Below are 17641 nucleotides of genomic sequence, written 5' to 3'. Positions count from 1 at the left end.
CATGGTCGACGTGTCTGTTTTCGCAGTCTGGGAATTAAGTTCGGGTTTGCATCTATCAGTTACGACGCGAGCCTTTTCCAGCTCTTGAAGAGCGAAGTCGCTCTGAGCGCTGATGCCTCAAGCCATCAAAGTCGAGCGACATGCTTATCCTGCAGGACGTCCCTTGCAGTTGTCTGATAACCGCTGCCCCAACTTTCACAGCTACAGTGCCTCCTCTATTTGCATATTCTACTGTTTTCCAAGAGCATCCTGGATCTCAGTCCAAATGCTTTAAAATTTACATTTTGCGAAATTATGGCAAGAGATTTCTCTTCGTATGTATTACAACGGCTTCGCGTATTCGTATAACAACATATCATGTTACGAGTCAGCTGAACCACTCGTCTGCTTGCCCGTGAAGAGTGAAAAATCATCATCATCCTTGTCGCCGTCCTCCTCCTCCTCCTCCTCCTCAGCATCATCATCATCATCATCATCATGGTCGTCGCCGCCCCCGCCGCCGCCGCCGCCACCACCACCACCACNCTACTACCACCACCACCACCACCACCGCTACCACCACCACCACCATGGATTGGGCCACGCTTGGTCTGTTCCGTCCTCTTGAAGGGTATGTTGGTCCCTCCGCTTTTAACTCTGGGAGCCCTACATTTCGTTATCTTATTGGGTTATTTGTTAAAACTTTCTTTCGAATTCGTCTGTCTTCCATTCCCAGAACGTGATATTACAGGTATGTTCTAGATCCTAGAATTGTATTATTTAAATTAAATATATTAATTTCGCCCTAGTGTTCCTTAGTTGGCTCTTGCTTGTTTAGCCTGCTACATTCCTCAAAATTTCCATCTCTGTAATATTATTTTAGTTGTAGCCCAAATTTCGGATCCATATGAAAGTACAGGTACAGCCATAGACTTATAGAATTTTATCTATATATCTCTTCTTGTCTTGATATTCAATGTTGTTCTTAGTGTGAAGCTTATTTGGTTAAATCTGTTTATTTTTATTTCTAAATCTCCGTTTTTTGTTTCTGTAACTGCATGTCCCAATTAACTGAAGTATTTGCTATTTACAATCGCCATATCCTTAATATAATTGCCCCACTAAGGACAAATCACTATCCGTGTGGGGTGCCGCCTCCCCGGGTTAAGGAGGCCGGCCCGTGACCCTAACCACTTACCTCCATTTAGGGTCGAAGGCTAATGAGAGATACGGATAATTTTCATTCAGCTAGGGTGAGAGATAAATGTGTCAGCCGAATTCCAGGTAGCTCGAGCAGTATAGTGGCTGGGCTACGGACGGGACGATCAGAAAATCAAGGTTCGATTCTAGATGAGTGCCTTTTCGCCTTCGTGTCCAGCCCGGATGTAGGGTGCATCCAACTTCCTATCCGAAGGTAAAGCGGTCGGAGCATGACTCCAAGTACTCACACCCATGAACAGGCCAAGACATATACTGGCTTGCGGTACCAACTTTTTATCTTTTTATTACTTGATAAAACGGTTCGAAATTGTCTCTGTGAGATTTAGGTTCTTGTGGTGTTCAATATGAAGATACTATCTTCTATTACGTGACTCCATGTCGTATGGTAGATCGTTAGCCACGTTTCAGAGAACTGTTTTTGCTCCATATCTAAGATCGAAGAGTAGGCTGGGCATGAAAAATATAATACGCAAGAAATGGTGGACCAGCACCGAGGCTTATTCTTCTACCCTGACGAAGGTTCCTCTGAATCGCTGGTCATGATCTAAGAGGTTACATGGTATCTCACCCCCAAAGGATAGCAACATTCGTCACTTCAGGCTCTGAAGGAAGTTTTCAATTTGTAACGAAACAAGGGACGCGTCGTCCCCCAATTTTTACATTTTGATATAATCTAGACGCAGCCATGACCTTTCTTCCGGTGTCCACAAATCTCGTAGGAGTGTGGGCCAGAGCCTACACACTCGGCCAGCCAATCAATGCAGAGATATACGCGCTCGATTCGTCAGTCGCCTTCTGTAACTGTTATGGTCACTAAATCAACAAACTCTGTGGTATGGGTACATTTCTGGACCAAACGTCATTCAGTCACTCAAGAATTGTCCTCTTTTCGTGAAACCAGTATGTTCAGCACTGCATTCGCACACTACATTCGAAGTCGGGTCTCATTCACATCTTTACGGGTCACTGTTTAGTATTATCCATTTTCATATATTAGAATTCTCTCTTCGAAACTCTGCAGAGTCGGGTGAAATTACAACATGTCCCGCCGCTGTAATTCCTCTATTTTGGAGGGGGGGGGCTTCTCTTATTCATTTATACATTATACAGTAAATTATTAGTTGACATTTTTCTCAACTGTTTCAATACACCTTTCTTGTAATAGGCTATAAAGCACTGTCACGTGTAGAGGTGTGACTACAGACGGGGTTTGGATTGGTGAACGGATTTATTGACCACCTATATAAACGACTCGGAACTACAAGCACCTACAACGCTATCACTGTTCTACATACGTTACAATTCACCATAGCAAGCACTAAATCTTCTCAGTCTGCTTTCACTAGTCGTTTCCTAGTAACGGATCTTAACAATGGAGATTCTTCCGCTTCTGTGGTCACGCAGTTGTTCGGTGGCTAACATTCCACAACTTAATTATAGGAGCATCTCTTCTCAGCCACCTTTGCAGAATTCAACTGAACTCATTGTTCCTGTGCACAATGAAATGAAGATGCATGGGGAAAGTGGAGGTCTGCACTAAGATGGAAGTGAGGGGTCAGCTTCACACATTTGCTGCTTTACCCTTAGGGAAAGTGCCCTGGTACCCATTGGATAAGAGGTTAGTGGGTCCCAGAGCCGATCTGGACTCTAACTGAGAGGAGAAAAATCTCTTACCCCTGCCGAGAACTGAACTCCGGCCGTCCAGGGCGTAACCCATCGCTATACTGACTAATGACAAAACTGAAATGTAAGGTTATGTCGTGACGTAACTTGGATAGAGGCGAATACAACGCAGTTAACTTGAAATGCGACCTGAGACCTTATCAGAGTCTACAACAAGACGACAAGTGCATACTACAATGGATACGTCACCACAGAACTGCGGCCTACAATCAGATATAACCAAGTGTCATGGCGGATTGCTCGCAAACACGAGTAAGAGGCACGAGATGAGAATCGGCAAATAGCTCTGCGGAACATGCATATTTTAAGGTAAGTTACGATGCTATGTTTGACTGCTCGCTCATTTCTCGGCGAAGTCTAGCCATTCGTGTCGCTCAGTGTGGATGAATTTTGTTTAAACTAGTTGAAACTCGACAATATCGGCAGTTTTACATGAACATCTACGCACACGACAGCTCAGCTGGTTTAGCGACGGGTTACAGGCTGGACGGCCGGGGTTCGATTCCCGTCAGGGTCAAGGCATTTCCTCTCTACTGCACAGCGTCCGGGCGGGCTCTGGGGCGCACCCACCCTCCTATTCAATGGCTACCGGGATTAAAGCAGCCAGACCGTGAAGCTGACACACATCCATCTACCGAGTTCAATAATGGTGGAGCTATACCTCCACTCCCCATACGTCTTCATGGCGTCGTGTTTAATTCATTAAACACAGAGACAACTTTACCTATTTTTACGTTTTTCTTTATAGATTAGGTTGGCCTATCTTATTGCTTGGTACGACCACAAAATTATCTTTACAGAGCTCTCCTGGACTGTAATGCTAGCTCATGCATGAGCATCGCTTTATTAGACGAAGGGGAGACCTGCAAGTATGAGTTTAGTCCGTGAGATGTGAGGCTCTCATGTCAATAACGACAAACGTGACTCCATGTAGTCTGGTAGAGAGTTACCCACGTTTCAGAGGAACCTGTTGCCTTCAACTTTAGGATCTAAGAGTAAGTCGACGACGAAAACGTTAAATGTAGAGGGAGGATTGAGATTGGGTGTTACTCTTCTACCCTGAAGATGGATACAGTGACATACCAGAACACACGGCGTAACACTACCAAAAGACAATCATCTACACCATCCTGTATTTCGTTAATTAATTAGCGCAATCAATAAATAATTGGAGCCAGGATAGATCAATTCGTATAGTGACTACGCTACAAGCTGGACGAGAGATACGCGGTTCGATTTCCAGCAGGCGCAGAGATTTTACTCTTTGCATCGCTACAAGATCGGGTCTGTGGCCCACAGAGCATCCTTTCCAATGGGTACCGGTGAGCTCTTTCGCCGGAAGTAAAGAGGCCGGGGAGTGAAGCTGGCGGCCATATCCATTTAATGTCGAGGTTAAGAATGCGTGGAGCTATGCCTCCACTCCCGCATACGTCTTCATGGCATAATGTTTGGTTTAACATAGGGACAACTTTACCTTTGACGAAATATACCTTCTGGGATATAACGCCTTATAGTCCGGTGAAAGTAAACAGACGTTTCGGAGGAACATCGCCTCCAGCTTTAGGGTCGAAGATTAAGTCAAGCACGAAGCAGACAGAATGAGGCGTTGTATCCGGGAAGACGGTAATCTTCGTGGTTCCAGTTTTGTTCTGTAGGATACCAACACGATACATAATAAACTCACTTCGGCAGTAAAGATACGTGGCATCCGGCGCCGCCAAAAATCGTCTAGTGTCCCTGTAGTCCCTAGAATGGTGCCTTCCGAAGCCTACAGAAATCAAACCCAAGATAGAGTGGTTCAAAGCTGAGGAACCAATACACAATCCCCACTGTACACTGCGAGGACTTCATGAGCTAATGTGTTTTAAAATATTTGTATATTTTCTGCATGGCTTACGACATAACTGAATCTAATTTTAAATACCCCCGTCAAACAATCAATCATTCTTAACAGAACGGGCCGCTGGAAACGACACCCTAATATGACAGTTAAAAAACAAATCACAAATAGAAACACCACGCTTATCAACTTCGTCAAAGATTTTAGCTACGTTTCAAAAATTGAAATACTTCAGAACTTTCAGAAATGACTTTCCCTTCATCTTGGTGTTACAATGCTAAAAACTGTCTAGTCGGTTAAGAAATTCCAAGTCCTATACAGAAATCAAAGTTTCACTGCCGTAGCATAGTCACTGAATCCTATGCAGGGCCAGTTGATTCAGTTCGCATCTCATATCCTATTTATGTAATAACCATTTCAATATTATCCTACCACCTACAACCAATTATCCCAAGATATTTCTTTCTGGAAGGTAAAAATGTTTACTTTCTCATGTATATTATATAGGATATGCCAGGAGGAACGGTAAATATTCTAGGAGGTCATAATATCGGCTATTCTAAGCAAAAAAGAGTATATGCACGTGTCCTATTCTGAACGGTTTCCGAAATATTTTTATATTTTGAAAAAAGAAATATACATATACAAAACCTTCCTAGGCAGTGACCCATCCGGCCCTCTGTAGCACATTCTTATGAGCATCTTATTCTATCGTTGCGGTCACCCCCGCGATTTTTTAATATATCTCATAATTCTAAATATATACTATTAATATTTTGTACATATACTCGTACTTATTTTTAAGAAATAAATTTATGAATTTTGTTTATGAAGTAACAGACGCCTTGCACAGGTATTTTTCCCCCTAGCCTTAAGAGCTCTGTAGCGGACTTTGTGTATTCTTTTTGCTGCTCTCAGACAAAAACGTCCATCATTGTTGCCCTTTGGTCCTCGTATAATATACAGTCCCAGAAGATATGTTCCTCCGTTTCAGCCCGTCACCACATTCGCATTTAGCCCTGGACACAGTGTTATATCTACTTAAGCTTGCTTTAAGAGTGGAGTGGCAAACTCTCATACGGTTTATTGACACGAAGGCTGGGCGGTTCATTTTTATTTCGCGGAACCGCGGAGACCAGCCGTTGCTGTAGTATCTTCCGAGATAGAGATATGAGGTGTGTACGAGTATACTGCTATCTAGTGTTTAATTCTTGTAATGTTTCAAATATTGGGTTATATATGTCCATATATGCGTCACTCATGTGCAGTCTGTTTTTACTGATTTTACATATGTGGTATTTTTCCAAACGTACTTAGGTGTTTTCCTTTCCCTCTCAGTTTTCGTGGTGTTCATTGAATCGGTTATATTCCCATATGTGTGTCTTGTGCTCAGTATACGGTTCGAATATTCTGAATTACCGTTACTTTTTTCTAATTACCTGTATATGTTCTTTATACTGTGGCGTATAGACCCGCTGCTGAGCGGTGACTCTGTGAACAGCAGCCGTTGCTTGGCAACGGCCGGTAAACACGTCAGCAATACCCAGGCTATCGCTATGCAACTGCTCGGTAAACGGGTTCCCGCGTCAACGGATACGCATACAACAGTCGAGGTATTGTTGGACTATAACAATGGAAGCGATGTTTTCTATGTGGTTCGTGCCGAGGAGTCAGCAGTTAGGGAGTGCTCTGTGTGGAGGCGCTTCAAGTGACTAGACTGCCGTGATAGCTAATACTATTAGGATATTTATTTATATATATATATATAAAAGGGCATAATCTGCTGTACCTAGCCTGGACTGACGGAGGCCGTGTAAATATTGTACATTTATATAAGTATGTATTGCAAATATGTGTAAATACAGACAATGGACAAATTACTACAGACTGACTAACAAATGACAGACCCGACCTCTCGTCAGAGAGGGCGCTACACATGGACAGGACAGTAACTTTCATACAAAAGAAATATCTGGGGCTCGACACCAAGACAGACAGACTGACTGACCGTCAGTGGTAACGTGACTCTGACTCTGACTGTGGAGGCGGGATCGAATACCTCCACCGTGACCCTGCGAGTCGTAGGTAGCGACGAAAAGGGAAGTCTCTTATCTGAGACAGTAAAATATGGTCACGAGTCCCAAGGGATATACAAAATACAGACCCATCCACTCGTCAAAGAAGCCGCCCCACAAAAACAAGATTGTAACTGTCAAACAGCAATAAATATCTGGTCATGAGCCCCAGATGGGGCTCGACACCAAGACTTACTGACTGACTGACCGTTAGTCGCAATGTGACTTTGACTTTGTTGAAAGCCGGCCAGTGAAGAGAATACTAGGAGGTTTGTGTGAAATGGCCGCCAGCCTGTGAGTTGTTAGTTGCAGCAGGGAATTGAGGGAATTCAGTTGCTGGATGTGAGCCTGACAGGAAAGACCCGAGCGCGGGAGACTGAAGAATCTCCATTGTTAGAAGACGTTGCTAGGGAACAGCTGTTGACGCCGCCGCAGGCTGGAGAAGACTTAACGTGTAGTGATTTGTAAACTGTAGAAATCAGCGATAGCGCTGTAATTACTTGTAGTTTCGAGTGGTGTGCATAAGCATTCAATAAATCCAATATCCAATCCATACCCCGTCTATAGTCACACACCCCAAATACGTGACAATACAGACGTGTGTGGGAAACATATTAATTCCATTACGTTACGACAGAGAACAGATATTCCTGAAGACAGTGACTGATAAGAAAACTGATTTTTTAAACTGCAGACTGGCCATATAATATCAATGAAACTGATGTAGCCAGTAATGGCCGTGTACTGTTGATGCGTATGATTTTATGGTTGTGTGGAGAATTTTGGAACATGGGTACCTCGGTAGTGTATTTGAATTACGCGATAAATAAGATGGGGTCTAGTCATGGCCTCAATTTACGGGTACAATTAATTAGGCCAGTAACTGGGCAGGACGTGGGCACAAGTTGTTTTGTGCTGTTTAAAGAGGATACAGAGGAGTGCCTGGCCTCAGTTCCCACGTTACGCTGTTTCCATCGGGTTTCGGCTGTGGTCGAATGGGTACCACCCATGCTTCGTATGCAAAGCACTCCGGCTTCAAAACTAGACCCGAAATATGGCTAACCTTTTTTATTTTCTTCAGTTTCTCCTGGCCAATTTCGGGAGAGGTCTACTGATTTTTGAAAGTGGTCAAAACTGCTTCCTTCCACATTCTTTCCAACGCTTTATTCACTAATCACTTTATCACTGACCTTACTTAATGTGAGATACTGCAAGCATCATCATACTTCAATGTGTTAGACGGAAATGGGAACCTGTCCAACGGCCAAGGGACGACATATTCCATTTCTCAACTTAAAAAAAAAAAGTGTAAGTTTTCCCCGCATTTATTAATCGCCACACCAAAAAGACGTATGGGGTGTGGAAGTATGGTGCCTGGGATTCTTAACCTTGGGACTAGATGGATTGTGAGTCGTCAGTTCCACGCCTAGGCCGCTTTACCCCCGGTGTCGTCTGGACATTATGGATAAGAGAAAAAAATCTCGCCTTTGCTGGGAATTGATCTTCAACTCCGCGGTTATCCAGGACGTAGCAGTCGCTATACCGACTGAGATATTGCGGCTCCTGCCAATTCAATTGTTACATGTATTAGGCTGCAAATACGGAACACCCGTTGGTGTCTTATCAACAAAGCTAATATTCAAGCTGCCGTTCTACAATAGTAGCATTCGAACGTGACAACGGAATTCTATTTTTTCTTATATCAAGAACACGTCTTTAAAATAGGCTGTATTATTTGCATTATAATAGCCGGAAGGTCGCAGGTTTGATTCCCGATGAGGTCAATGGATTTTTCAATTAACTTGATCCTTCCAACCGCAATATGGCCCTGGGGTCGACTCAGCCTCTACGAGTATCAGGAATCTTCCTCGGGATAAAGGGCGGCCAGCGCGTTAGGCTGACAACCTCACCACCATCTGGGAGTCGACTGTCTAGGAAATGTGGGAGCCTCGACGTCTCATAACCGTATGTGCCTGTTACAGGATTGCTTTACCGTTTTTATTTATATTACAATAAGAACGGAGGCGCGTGGTAGCAAAGTTGGTTGAGGTACTATGCTACAAGCCCAAAGGTCAAGGGTTCGATTCCCGATGAGGTCGACTCAGCCTCTAACATAAATGAGTACCGGGAATAATACGTACGTTGGACCGATTTCGTACTTTTGATAAAACATGAACATTTTGATAAACAGAGCCCAAGCGCCGGGCAGTTCGCTGTTGCAGGAACAAACACGGTGGCAATTCACTGGAATCCACACGTAACTTCACATGCTACTCTCTGACACGCGAACATTACCGATGGAATATTCTTTATCTCCACTTTTCACTACATTACATCCACTGAATAAACTAATTCATAATCACTAACAATCACCAAACTTAAAGCTACCCACCCCATAGGAAACTTCATGGTCCAGTCAAAACCTTACGAAACGCCTGAGTAAAAGCATGCTCGATGCAGTTCCAAGGCCTTAATTTGACGAATAGCTGAACATCGATTGTCAACAATGTTCCCGCTTCCTGGAATCGCGAATCTCAGTAGACGTGAATTAGAAAAGTGGGCTTCTTATAGCATAGGACGTTGTAAAATCGGGCAGACCTTTACGTAAATTAATGAAATCGCACGATGCCGACACTTGCCAATGTATAATGTTAACAGGTGACGAGTACGAAACAATTGTACCTTCAAGTGCGATGACAATTCACTGGATTACGTTAATTCTTTACACAATTGTATTAACACAATAAAGTTGCCACTTAACGTTGTTACTATCAATTAAACGACTAGGCCTATACGACAGCGACTTTCACATCTTTTACAATTCCACTTGGAAATTTTGTAATCTAAATATATTATTACAACCGTCTGTATCATAAAACGCAATTAAGCAGTTATCATCACAATTAACGTCACATCCAAAGTATACAGTTCGTTATTGTCAGTTTGTCGGCCGTCATTATTGTATCTTCGGGTAGAGAAACAGAACATATACGTCCATTCATGCATTCAATGCAACCTTATTCCACTATAATGCATTGCTCATATATTATTCAATAATTATAAAATATGTAATATTGACCCTACCTTAAACACAGTAAATCCCATTTAATTGAAATAAGCGGTAGAACATGGACACTTTCATGCACACTCCCCAGGCTTCGAATCGCTCCAGTTTCTGCTGTAGTTTAATGAGCTACCGACAGAGGGTATGCTGAAGTGACAATTGCCGATCAATGGGCGCTTGCCACGGAGATTGAAAGAATGGAGAGGATATGCGATTCATGTGAGAAATAAGACGCAGCACATCGAAATGTTACATACATTTTCCAGAGGGCCCTACACTGGGTACAATATTATACCCATAAATGTTTCCTACCCTTTCTGCCCTTCTTAATTAGTGCGAACATCTCACACTTTTTACACAGGTCTAGCTGAGTTTATTAGACATAACAGGCCAATATAACATTTACAACTACTGTGGATTCTGCCATTTCCCTATCCATGATAATCTTGGGGCACTCCTACATTTTTATACTGTACTGAAGCAAATGGTAAATTCTCCCAATAATCACCATGCCATGAATGTAACAGTAAGCGAGGTTCCATGCCTTCCTAATCTTAGCACAGTAGATGGAAGCAAGTTATCACCTTCTTTTTTCAGCAATTTTACCCTTTAGGAAAGGTGATTGGTAGGTCTCACGGCTTGTCTTCATAACCCAGTGACAAAGAAAATACATGTTGGGGTCAGTGGTCAAACACTAGTCATTCAATCCATAATCAGTCACTTTACTACGCATAGTGTCAGTGTGGAAAACAAAACACATTATAGAAAGAAATTATCTGTTCTTGTTCATGAATTTGAACCTGTTACTGTCAATGAAGGGTGCTACAATAAATTGTGGGAGTATTAATACACATCATGAACGATACATACCACGATATAAGGTACATATCTTCCATGCAGCCATTACCAACCCCCAGAAAAGTACAACATGGTTTTCATAGTATTTCAAAATTTATAATGAAGCCCCAGAAAAAAAGTCCCATGGACTGACACAGTCCACACCCTCCTCCAGCAACTAAATATTTTCCTCTGTTCCCCTACAGTCACTTAGCCATTCTGTTCACATGAATGTTAGTAGTGATACCTTCACTNGGGGGGAATACAGGGTGTCCGGATGAAACGTATCCAAAATAAAAAATGTATATCTTGGAAACTAATTGCCATACACATATTTAGTTTATGTTATTGGAAAGGAAAACGCTGAAAGTCTTTTTAATGTCCAGCTTACACCACAAGAATAGGTTCAATGCATGTTGTGGCTAACAAAGTTGTAATCTCTTAGAGCTGTCCAGCATTGTGTTAGAATGCAATATGTATGGACATCAACCTCCTGCGCGAAAAAGCATTCAGGTCTGGGACAACAAACTGAGGACTACAGGTAGTCTGTTGCATGTAAGATCTCCTCGAAAGACAGGGACCTCTGATGAAAATGTCAATCACATTGCATTCCAAAGTCTGCAATTCGTGCTGCTAGCTTGCATTTAACAGATTCCATGTTCAACAGTGCATGATGTGCTACACAAAAGGCTCTGCCTAAAAGTGTACTACAAGATTCAAATGATTCATGCCTAAAAGTGAGTGACCAAGTAACATGCACTAACTTCGCTGTGGACATGACAGAAAGAATTGACACATTGCCTGATTTCCTCTGCCAAGGGCGCTTCTCAGATGAGGTGACGTTCCATGTCAGTGGAGCTGTATACAGGTACAACTGCAGGATTTGGCGCAGTCAAGCTCCACGTCATATGTAAGTTGACTGGACAGTTTTTTTTTCCAGAAAAAAAAAACGGACTGGATATTTGTACTTGGACATGCTGGAGCTGTATGTGCTGCCTTAGTTACCACCTCAAAACATCTTCCACATTTCTGCCACAATGTTAGGAATAGTTTGGGCGAGACATGGCTGGGAGATGGATCGGAAGAGGTGGACCAATTGCTTGGCCTCCTAGGTCGCCAGATTTAACCCCAGTGGATTTTTTCTTGTAGGCTTATGTTATGAACACTGTCTACCAGGTTAAGATAAATGACCTTCCAACACATGAAAGCCTGCATAAGGGATGCTGTGGCTACAGTAACGCCTTACATGCTTCAAGCAAAGTGGAATAAGGTTGAACATCTGTATATTTGTTGTGCCACTAAGGCAGCGCATACTGAAACTTACTGAGGGAGTTATATACTCAGAATAAAACTCTGATAGTTTCCCTTTGTAATGTTATAACCCATAAATGTGTATAATAAATGCTTTCCGAGATATAATTATTTTATTTTGGATACCTTTCATCCAGACACCATGTATTTGAGAGGGCAAAGAATGAGAATCCTGGAGTGCCACCATCCCCAATCATTCATGGAATTCCTTTACATGGCCTTCATATGTATTCAGTAATCTTTAAACATATTTCACCATTGCTCACAATTGTTTAGCTGTGGCACCCTTATAAAGCACAGGCAACATTTTCTAAAAAGGTCATACGAATGAATGCAAACATATGTTGCTACAGTTTTATATATTAAACAGAATTACATGACAAGCATCTTCCATTGCAATGCAAGTTGAATAACATGCACCACAATCTGCACTGTAAGAATTTTTGGCAACAAAAAAAACTAAAACCTCAAAATCCAAGATACAAAATATCTTACACAAGGACCAATGAAACAATCTCACACATGCTATTGTCCCTTGTCCTATAATTAAAATATACAAAAGGTGGAACTAAACTACATAAATATATATGATGGGTCTTAAATTCTGGGCAGTCATTAACTCCAAACTCAACCACTATGTATGAGAACACATGAACTGAAACACTGAGTCTTAACTATAAAACTCAAGGGGTAACATTTCCAACTTGTATTCAGGATGTGCCAAGTTTGAATCTCAAGACAGGTACGCAACTATCCTTGCCAAGGTTTTAGTGGTTTCCCTCAGAGCCTCCAGGCAAATACCAGGTTGGTGTCTTCAGTAGGTCCTTCCAAAACCTTTCCAATTCATTTTTCACAAAATACTCCATCATTCAACACTACATAGTCTATACAGGTACAGTGTCCATGGCATAAAGATAGGAAACAAAAGTTTTGAAAATGTGGGACAGTTCAGATATTTGGGATGATAATAGATTGAAACCTGATTCAGGAGGAAATTAAGAGGACACTGAACTCGGGTAATGCTTGCTACCATGCAGTCCAAAACTTCTGACGTCTCGTCTGCTGTCAAAAAACATAAAAAGTAGAATAGACAAAACTATAATTTTGCCTGTGGTTCTGCATGGGTGTGAAAATTGGTTTCTGACATTAAGGGAGGAACATAGGTGTTTGAGAACAGGGTGTTGAGGAGAATATTTGGACCGAAGAGAGCTGAAGTGACAGGAGGTTGGAGAAAACTGCACATTGAGGAGCTTCATAACTTGTACTCTTTTCCAAGTATAATTAGAATGATCAAGTCAAGGAGGATGAGGTGGGCAGGGCACATAGCACAAATGGGGGAGATGAGGAACGTGTATAGAATATTGGTGGGAAAGCCAAAAGGAAAGAGACCACTGGGAAGACCAAGGCATAGGTGGGTGGACAACATTAAAATGGATCTTAGAGAGAGAGAATTGGATGGTATTGATTGGATTGATCTGGCTCAGGATAGGGACCAGTGGAGGGCTCTTGTGAACACGCTAATGAACCTTCAGGTTCCATAAAATGTTGGGAAATTCTTGAGTAGCTGCAGAATTTGCAGCTCCTCCAGATGGGCTCAGCTCCATGAGTACGTAAGTAAGTAAGTAAGTCATAACACAAACCCCAAACCCACCAATAAGTCACTAGTGGCTTCCCAGAATTGAATTCCTGACCCTGCCCAATACACCTGGGATCCAAAGTTCTCACAGCAGTGATTATGAACATTACTGTCTTTTGGGGTGTGCTACTGTGTAGTTTGGTAAGTATGTATCAGAATGTTAATGAAACCCGCTGTTTCCATCTTCAGAGTAAAAAAGGGAATCTTCTACAATAAAGATTGAGGTACCAGGGTACCCTCTATAAAATGACACAGCATCACATTACGGAAGACTGCAATCTATTACTAAATACAGGTAAAATAGTGATGGCAGGGGAATGTTGATCCATACAACACAGTTGCAATGTGACTGAAAAATAAAACATGAACACACACATCATGTACTCCATACTGTATATTATCAGCCAAGTAAAGCTAAAAAAAGGGGCATGGTCATACAGTTTCACAGTACTTAAAAGGAAGATCAGAATCTCAAAAACTTCCAAACCCACTGATTAAAAGAAATAAACCCTGCATTACAGAATGTAGTCCACCAACAAAAGTTGCATTAGTGTTTGGGAAAATTTTCATCCTGTCTTGCTTGTACAGGTTACATGCTGCTGAACATTGTAAAAATAAAAAATGATAAGACAAGGAACTGATTACATAAGAAAAAGAAAAACAATGGGTAGAAATGTTCCCAAAGACAAGACAATATCTTTTGATAACCACCACTGACAATATTTCAATATACTGAACTTGTTCTTACATTAAAATGACATCACAATTGAATATTGTATTCATAATAATGCAGGGCAACTTACAATGCATTCTACCAGTATTATCTGAACAAACAAATATGTGATATTCTGACAATTTGTGACAACGGTACATTGATACAAATATGATGTTTCTGGACATCGTCTTGTGTTGTTGCAGCTGTCTGGAGATGGGCACTAGCTCTATCAATTGGGCCCAACTGAACAGATTTCACATGCAGACAGTATACAGTCTCTGAAATACTGTGTTTTAAATAAAAATAGGATGATGGATAATGTCCAGAAATATAACATTTGTATGTGACATTATGTTATCTGATTTTCACAGGACCAAGAAAAAACTGTCATAATCACAGAAATACAATAAGAAAATGTATATGTTTCTCCAAATGAACCACTGAAATTGGAATATTATCTCACAGCATGTGATATTTGATGACCTCACATCAGTGACTATGAAGATTAATACCATCTGCGTTGTGGTGCCTTGTTCAGTAGATACCATTTTGCAAGAACCTGCACCTCTACCTTCAGGGTAGCAGATGGAGGCAGACATTTCCTTCAAAAAGTTGGTAACTACCTAACCTGGCTACATGGTGTCACATCCAAGAGAACAGCAACCTTACACTAACTGGATGGTTGGTAGATGGCACAGTATGCTCAATTTTCAGATGGTCAGAGGTATAAACAAGTTGTAATCCAAGACACAAAGTCATGATAAGGGCAGGTATAATCTCTTAATATTACACAATTTCACCTATTTGTATGTTCACAATGAAAACAATTCCTCCTTTATTTTTATAAATAAGAAATTTCTGATACTTTCTCAAAGAATTTCTTGAAATGTCTCTTAAAATTTCTTACTGGCTTGTATGTAAACATAAATGTTTTAAGCAAGGAAAGTAAGGTTCCTAAGTGTACTAAGAGAGTACCACAGAAACCTTCACACATTATATAATCCAAAGAAGAGCTAACTTCATACGTATCCTCTGGTTCTATGAATCCCAATAACTTTCATAGTTTTTACATTAAAAGAAAGCTTTTTTTTATTACTTAAATGCACTGTTATGCAATTATAAAATTCTGCAATGTACGATGTATGCATTCATCAATATGTTTCAAATAAATTTATGAGTGTACTCCACTTATGAAGAAGTTCTGTAGCTCATTAAACCTAGAAGACATGCATACATTATGTATGAAATCCATGATACGTGGGGCAATCCAAAAGTTTCCAAAATTTGAATTTTGCGCACGAATGGTTGTGAGTACATCGAAATACCGCTAGGTGTCTCCTCACATATCCTTCTTGAATCAGTGTGGCAAGCGGCATCGAGTTGAGTGGTTGGGTTTATTGTTGGTGAACGTATTTCCACTGTTGTGTTTCCATGAGTTTGCAGTTTTGCGATGGCTGACCTGAGAGAGCAGCGTGTCTGTATAAAGTTTTGATTCAAACTTGGAAAAACCGCTGCAGAAACGCACCAAATGTTGAGGCAAGCTTTTGGTGAAAACAGTTTAGGCCAGACACAAACTTACAACTGGTATAAGCATTTTAAAAATGGCTTACAAATGGCCGAACATTGACTGACGATGACGATTGTTCGGGACGGCCATGAATGGGCAAAATACCAGAAAATGTCGCGAAAGTTAGGGATCTGATTCTGCAAGATCGTAGACTGACCATCCAAGACCTCTGTAACACCCTGGGTTATGGTACATGTCAATGAATTTTGTCAGAGGAACTGAACATGAGGAGGATTGCGGCGAAGTCTGTGCCACGACTGCTGCAAAATGAACAGAAGTAGCATCGCTTGGAAGTCTGCAGGGAACTTCAGCAACAGCTTCAAGGGGATCCAAACTTTCTTTCGAAGTTTGTCACTGGTGACGAAAGTTGGGTTTATGGCTATGACCCTGAAAGTAAGCAGCAATTGTCACAATGGAAGAGCCCTTCTTCATCTCGGCCAAAAAAAGCTCGACAAGTCAAGAGCAATGTTAAGTCCATGTTGATCTGTTTTTTTGATATTGACGGGATTGTTCATAAGGAGTTCGTCCCTCCTGGTCAGACAGTCAATAAAGAGTTCTATTGCGATGTTCTAAGGTGTTTGAGGGAGAACGTGAGGAGAAAACGTCCAGGGAAGTGGCGCATGAACGACTGGGTACTCCACCATGACAACGCACAACCGCATACGGCTTACATTCTGCAGGAATTTTTGGCTAAGAACAAGATGGCAGTTGTTCCCCACCCACCGTACTCGCCAGACTTAGCTCCATGTGACTTCTTTCTCTTCCCTAAGATGAAAATCAAGTTGAAGAGGCGAAGATTTGATACAGTTGAGGAAATTCAAACGGAACCGCAGACGGTACTAAACACCCTAACAAAGAAAGACTTCCAGGATGCATTTTAAAAGTGGCAGAAACGCTGGGATCGGTGTATGGGCTCCCAAGGGGACTACTTTGAAGGTGATGGTGCAGAATAAGATCTAGGTAAGATGTAATAGTTTTTATTAATATATTTTGGGAACTCTTGGATTGCACCACGTATGTGACACTATTTCTGATGGATATAATTATAAACCTAAGTTCTTTAATAAATGTGTGAAAATTTGATGTTTGCTTCAAGATGGTTATAACAGTATTGAATTTAAAACAAGACGGAAAACTACAACTGAGTCTTAATATCAAAAATAGTATTTCCTATTTGCATGAAATATGACGTCTATACTGTTACTTCACGGCCTCTAAGAGATTTCAGAAGAATTTCATTAAACTTCCAGAGTTAAATTTTCATAAATCATCACGAATACCCAACATTCAGAAGGCTAAAAAGCCTGAAGTTTCTGGTCATCAGGGAGTAGATATAAAGATTACTGTCTTCTGGCATGCAACAGCATGAAGATTGGTAGATAGGTACTGATGTATAGAACCTGTTTACTAAAATACATGGCTTCACAATCCATCTTCTTCTAAAAACATTTGGTTCCTTACCATGCAGCATGTGGAACAAACACGTAATTAATTTTGTTATTACAAAATATGATGTAATGACAATTTAATGCAGAAAATAAAAATGGTGTTCTTTTGGCACACATTTTTGATAAAGAAATGAACTAAAATTTTCCACAATAAGAACTTTCAGCTCAGAGAAATCTGACAAACTGTTGTGCTCTGTTATTATGTCACACATGGTCATTTCATTTTATTCTGTGGGTTACGTAACAACGCTTCCAATATTGGGAC

At 41.2% G+C, this 17641-nt stretch overlaps 1 protein-coding gene across 3 annotated transcripts in view; it reads right to left on the bottom strand.

Moving 5' to 3' along the window:
* Positions 1 to 9965, bottom strand: part of LOC111874179 — a 64059-nt gene extending 54094 nt beyond the window's left edge. For all 3 annotated transcript variants that reach the window (XR_004514071.1, XM_033755368.1, XM_023869457.2), the window contains exon 1: positions 9883 to 9965. The gene's annotated coding sequence lies outside the window, so the exon portion shown is untranslated. The remainder of the gene's footprint in view (positions 1 to 9882) is intronic.
* Positions 9966 to 17641: the final 7676 nt, after the last annotated feature.

The sequence above is a fragment of the Cryptotermes secundus genome, unplaced genomic scaffold (genome assembly GCF_002891405.2).
Source record: "Cryptotermes secundus unplaced genomic scaffold, Csec_1.0 scaffold26, whole genome shotgun sequence".
Taxonomy (NCBI): Eukaryota; Metazoa; Arthropoda; class Insecta; order Blattodea; family Kalotermitidae; genus Cryptotermes; species Cryptotermes secundus.
Note: the sequence above shows the minus strand (reverse complement) of the source record. Positions and strands in the feature narration are given on the sequence as shown.